Raw genomic sequence first — 6,826 nt, forward strand, 5'->3', positions numbered from 1 at the left:
ATAGTAAGGAGTGTTTATTTTTCTTTATAACCAGATCACTGGGGCATCTACAGAGCAGATGGCAGAAGGCACCATCATCATTAATTTCTGTACTAGAACCACACAGGGGGTAAATTATTTTTGGATAATTTTAAATGTTTTTATTCCAAAAAAAAACTACATATGTGCAACACGTTTGTTTATGGGAAATTCCAGATTAAATAAAATGGATTTCTGTATCACCATATTGATATGTAAATGTATCTGAATGTATGGGACCATTAGACTGATGATGGTTATGAAGAAGAAAAGATTATAGAAAAAAGTGATACAGCTCTATAATGCGAAAGTAATTTACATCTTCCTAACCACCATCTTTCATAAGGCAAACCAAGGATCTAAAAAGGAAAATTGTTTCTTTCTTTGTTATTCATGCCAACCATTAATTTTGTTTTTAAAGCATCAAATAAGTGTCAAATGATTGAAAATAGGCACAGTTTTTACAGGTTTCAGAAATATACAAAAAAAGCCTTCCTGAAATATATTGAGTATTGAATCATAAAACATGAAATTGTCACAGGACTGTCCGCCTCATTTCCATCCTAATCATTCTAGAATAGTCTTGAAATAGCTGACTTCAAAACATTAAAAATGTGAATAAAGAATCACTGAACATGAATCTTGGTTTATTATTTATTATAACCAAAAATAAGTCATATAATATTAGCTTTTTTTTTGAAAGATATTAAGTTTGAATAGTTTATATTAGGGAATCAATATTTCCAAAATGTTTTCTAAGAGCATTATTACTTAAGATATTCTGTGGGGAGAACATTTGCTTGGTCAAATAATTTTGGGAAAAACTAGATGACATATACCAGTCTTGGAGTATAATAACACAGATTAGCAAAAAAAAAAAAAGTTATGAAAAGTCTAACTCAGCATTTCTTGATATTTTTTAACACTAAACCTGTTCTCACATTTAAAAAGAGGCAATTAACCTAAGTCATAATTGACCTTCCGTTTTGAGAAATAGTAATCAAAGCGTGTTAAATCTGAAATCTTAAATCAAGTGATGAAACAGTTTCTCAGAATACCTTCCGGATAAGAATGCATGTGCAGATTGGATAATATCATAGTTGAGTAACTTCATGGAGTTTGCATTGTATTCCAATAAACAAACAAACAAACAAACAAACAGTAATAAATAAAAAGTGCTGAGTAAAGCATGATTACAGATATCCAACCAAAAAACAAGCGGCTTAGATGACGAGGCGGGAGGGCTCAGGGAAGCTGGCAGCAGCAGCGTAGGTTTTAAATATTTGTTAACCATTCTGTTAAAGCAGCACAGTTAAATAGAGAACTAAAAACCTATATTCTGTTTTTAGACAAAACTAATTGTCAATGCCCACCAGCCACAACACGCCCAAGGAGAGGACGCCACCCGCCTCCGTGGCTGTGTAGGGTCAGACCTCTGCAATGTAAGCAGAGGGTGGCAGCAGGTGTCCTGTGAGTACGTATTGAACGTGAAACGGACCAGGCAGAGTCACCTTCCCGGGAATCAACGCTGAGCAGGAAAGAGAAAATGAGGCAGAGAAACAGTCATGAAATTGTAGAAAGGAGGCCACTCATTTTTCAACACTAAATAGAAAACAATAGTGATTCTGAGCCTCATAGAAGGTAAGGAAAACAAACTCCATCTCGAAATGAACAATTAAAAAAAAGCGTCAAAGTTGTGGGAATCTGAAAAACGGACCGGCATAGTTACCTCCAAGCGACACAGGACTGAGGGAAACAGAGGCGGAGATGCGTGGGGGTTGGAAGAGCCACGGTCCCAAGTGCCGCTCAAGCCACCAAACTGAACCAGCAGGTGAGGGGGGCTCCGGAAGCCCCTGGCGTTTTTGTCACCCCTCAGGGCCTTGGCCGCTGCTTCCTTCCGCCTTCTGTGTCTCGTGTAAATTTCTGTTAATTTCGAATCTAACTTGGAACCATAAAGAGAAGAAAATTTGTGGGAAAAAGTCCAGTTTAGCTCAGTTGACGCAATAGAAAGCCACCAAGGATGCCTGTTCTGGGTCCTACTAAGGAAGGCTGCACAGTGGAGCTTCGCCAGCACACTGTGGCCCGCGCGGTGGCCCAGTAGTCAAGTGCCACAGGTTGGGCGCATGCACATGGCACTCCGGTTCCCGATCTGCTCAAGAAAGTCATCCGCGTTCAGGCCCAGGAAGGGGCAAAGATGAGGTCGCATCCTGTGCGCTGGTAAGCGCCAATCCAGAAACAAAAAAGTCTCTATATTCAGCGGCAACACACCAAGAAGGGTGCGAGAAGGGTTCTGCAGGAATACTAATTGTTGATATCAAAGATACAAGATGTTGCTAAAATACAGAAATGACATATTATTTTTTTCATTCCCACCTACAATAGAAAGTAATATCTTGGGTATCTTCAACGCATTGGGAGCATAGCTGCAAATAGTGCAGTAATTCTTTTAAGCTGAAATTGTCATGAACTACAGCCTTTAAAGTCCTTGCACTTTGTTGGCAAATAAGAGATTTTCACATCCTCAACGAGAGCTTGTTTCGTGATGTACACTTATTTAAGATGTGTTTGTATAACGAATGAAGGCAACGTATTGGCAGGTAACAGTGTGTGACAAGTGACCTGGCCTGGTATGCCAATCGGATTGGTCTTGAGAGCCAACGTTCCAGCAAAGGATTGTATTTGCATGTCGTCACTGAGGCAACCGCGAGGGTTTAGCCCCAGGTAACTGAAGTCGAAGTTCCTCAGAAGACAAAGTTATCATTTCGGTAAATAGCTTTCGCTAGGACAGAAAGCCATTGCATAATGGATATAAATCCCCTGCTCAATTTTCTCCAATTGTCTCAAATCTCAGAGGCATTAGACACCACGTGAAGGAACGATGCTTTTTCTTGGGGAGACTAGTTCCAAGTGAGAAGCACGGGCCGACATCCTCCCGTCACCACGGACAAGCGTGCGAGCTCACACAGATCATTTGGCATCTGGGAGACTCAGTCTTTGTACTGTTACTGCAAATAGTGTCACAGAGTTATTATGAAAATAAAGTAACACTATATAAGCAGCATAAAAATGCTGCAATTTATATATTCCCTAATCGCACGTAAGATATTTAATTTCCATAAAGTTTGTAATCTCCAAATAAGATTGCAAAAGGAATTTTGAAAAGATAAACACTAAGTTTTAGAATAAAACATTTAGAACCAATAGCTAACTTACTTGCAGACTCATGAGGACACTATCTACAGAATTTTGTGTGACAATAATGGCTGTCGAAGCTGTTGCATTGTTGACTTCGGTCCCAAGATTCCATTATATTCTATTTGGTCTTATTACCTGTTATTCAGAAAGCAAAACGTCCTTCCATTTCCTCGCATGTGGTGTGACCCCTGGAAAAAGTGAGTCATGACAATCTGTATGCTGGGTTCACATCGATTTTCCAGACATGCAAAACACACCAGCTCTGCCAGAAAGTGGCACCATCATAAGCCTTCGCTATTTTCCATTTGACACATTTGAAATGGACAGTTATAGCTGCGGAAAACATGAGGGCAGATGAAATGAAGAAAAAGACCTGATCATTTGTATCAAGTTTCTAAGCGCATTTATGATTTAAAATTCTTTTCTTTCACAAAAGAAATTTCTATTTATTTCAGCCTGCCAAATTTATCTGATTGAGGTATATTGCATAGACATACATTATTGGAAAACCCTATTACCACACGTTTTCAGCAAAGATCGTGTTATCTTTTATCAAAGAAAATTTCTTTTTTTTTTTCTCCAGAAATTTTCTCAAAACTAATCATAAGGTTGCTCACTTCATGCCACTGAGAAACAGATGAGCTCCTGGGTCATGATCAGCTGACATAGTAGGATGTGGCAACCCCTGATAGATATATTTAGGTGCTTATTTTTCAGAACTTTGCTTTGTATCAGGATAAAATGCTGGCCTGAGCAACTTTTCTATGTCTTCTTCAGCGACAGAGACTTCTACTCCTCCTCTCCCCACAGTGGCAGGGTTGCTGTGGCTGCTGTGCTGTGCTGGCTTCTTCCAGGTCTGGGATGCCTGGGCTGGGGCTGCCTGACCCTCCCCAGAAGCAGATAGCTCTTCCTTCCACAGACCCCCAGAAGCTAGGGTTATTTGCCTGGCGTCTGGAGAATGACATGTCTGCCCATCACCTAGGCTTAGGGTCATGCTTGCTGTGAGGGAAGGGCTCAGGACGGGCTGGGATTTCACGCCTGTGCACCACCCACGCGGACAATTTCAAGTCTCCCGCCCGCCCAGATTTCTCATGAGCACCTGTGGAAAAGAGCTTGCAATCCACTGCAAACCCACCGTGTGTCTGGGGCTCTTAGCTGTTAAGGGAACCCACGCATGACCCATTACGACTCACTCGAATGTGAGAGGTCTCTTACTCACTCGTGTTGTGCTCACCTCTATTTCTTGTGCTCTGCCAAAGCAGAAACATTCCTCGCGCTCCCTCGGGAGGGCTTGTCCATTTTCTAATTCAGTCCACTTATTTGCCTTGTGACCTCAAGACACTGATGACCTCAAAAACATCATTTTGTGGGTAATCAGCATTTCTCTCATTGTTAGGGAAGCAATAGCTTTCTGTATGCTAACGGAAGTAAGATGCCACCCATAGCTTTTAGAATTTTTGTAAATTAACTAATTTTAATCTTTTCACTATCTTTATGTCTGATGAAGTTCCATAAAAATAATATTTAATTTTAAATTAACCGTGTGTTCATTAGCGCTACCGACTCACTGATGTCTAATACTTCATAGATTCTATTTTCTACGACCTCAGCGTCTGCAAGTGATGATATCATTTCTTCCCAGTTCTTGATCCCCTTTGGGTCCTTAGTGAGCCTTGTCACCATTTTAATGCAACGGTAAAGGAAGACGAGGAGGGTCTGTGTCTTGTCATTCCCGATCTCAGGGGGACGGTTTTCAAAATATCACCGTTACGGGGTAGTAAGTACCATGCTACCAAACTCTCTTGCAGATGCTCTGTCTCCGGTTAGGGATAGTCCCTTCTATTCTGCATATGCACCTTTTTTTTTTTTTCTAAATAATAAATTTACATTGAATTTTGTCACATCCCCTTTCCCCGATGTAACCAGTTGATCATGTTTTGTTTTGTTCCTCCCCCCCATACTCTCTATTAACTTTCCAAATCAAAGCAATATAATGACAAATAGCTGCATTTGAAGGGACCTTAGAATAAAAGTTAGAGACCATGAGTTATTACAGTAATAAATAATAGACATAAGTCGGAAACAACACTTTGTTCTGTTTTTCTGCCAAAATAATACGTGCTTTACTCTTACCATACCATTTGATTCTTCGATTCTTATGATGTTGGTGTAAGAAATAAGAACAAGTATTTTCTCTTTAGATTCGTAATGGAGATTCTGGACTAAAATTCTCTCTGATAAGATCTTATATTTTATTCATTATAGAGGCATTAAAGGAAAAAAATTTAAAAGCTAGATATATACTAAGGACGACTCTCGTGTATTATGTAGGCTTCAAACACACAAGAGAATAAGAATGTGCATATATACAATCATACTTTTTAAAAAAAGTCTTCCAATCAAAAATTTTCTGCGAGATAATGGAAAGCAAAGTCCATGTCGACTCACTGAGACAATACTCTAAATGCAAGATTTCATACATTTGCAGCATAGAATTGATGGTTTCTAGTCATCCACCAAATTGGAAACACGATTCAAAGCAAATAATTTTTATCACAATAAACTGCAACAACCTAATAGTTTAGAAAGGAAAAAAATGACTACCAAATACCATCTTTACATTTGTCTGCAAGTCTAAAACTATTCTAAAATAAACTTTATTTGCTAAGTTCTTAAAAAGCTTATACATTTTCTGTGCTTCCAAACCAGATCTACTTAAAACTAATCTTTACCTCTCGAATGTTGACTCCTGCGCGTGCTGCGTATTTTTAGGTACAAATTTTCTAGCCACGTTTCCTCGGCTGGAATGTCGGCGATGAGTAGTTTCATTACCAGGATTTTTCTTTGTGGAACTTTTCTCTTCCAGAGCTATTATGCTAAACGCGGGTATTGATGGCGCTACCCGTGGAGTAGAATTAAAACTAATCTTTACCTCTCGAACGTTGACTCCTGCGCGTGCTGCGTATTTTTAGATACAAATTTTCTAGCCACGTTTCCTCGGCTGGAATGTCGGCGATGAGTAGTTTCATTACCAGGATTTTTCTTTGTGGAACTTTTCTCTTCCAGAGCTATTATACTAAACGCGGGTATTGATGGTGCTACCCGTGGAGTAGAAGCATCATAGCTTCATAACTTTTAGATATTTATATAAATCTTTGCTATAATGTCACTGCTGGCAACCAGCTGTGCTGTGATATGTCACAATGATGAATCATCAAACATGGTAAAAATCTAAAGGACGGTTATATAAGAACCTGTATTAATAAACATAATTTTCACAAGTGCAAAATGAACATTTGCATAAACTCTGAAACCTTCCAGAGCATTTACTCCAAAGTTCCCAGTACATGACTGTATTTTAGAATCATAATGATTTGCATGGGATATCTCACAGTGAAACAAATCCCTTCTGAAAACATACTTAAGACTGACACTTAATTGTACAACGTGTGATTATGTTATATCGAGACCTAATGTGGACACCTTACGAAATTGCCCTGGATTTCCGCTCTGGACAAAATAGGATAGACTCCTTTCTCCCTGCTGCTCTCGATGAAGTGCGAACGTAAACCCAGAAAATGATGTCAGGGACCACCAAAGTGTAACTCTGAAA

The sequence above is a fragment of the Pteropus alecto genome, unplaced genomic scaffold (genome assembly GCF_000325575.1).
Source record: "Pteropus alecto unplaced genomic scaffold, ASM32557v1 scaffold14, whole genome shotgun sequence".
Classification (NCBI taxonomy): Eukaryota; Metazoa; Chordata; class Mammalia; order Chiroptera; family Pteropodidae; genus Pteropus; species Pteropus alecto.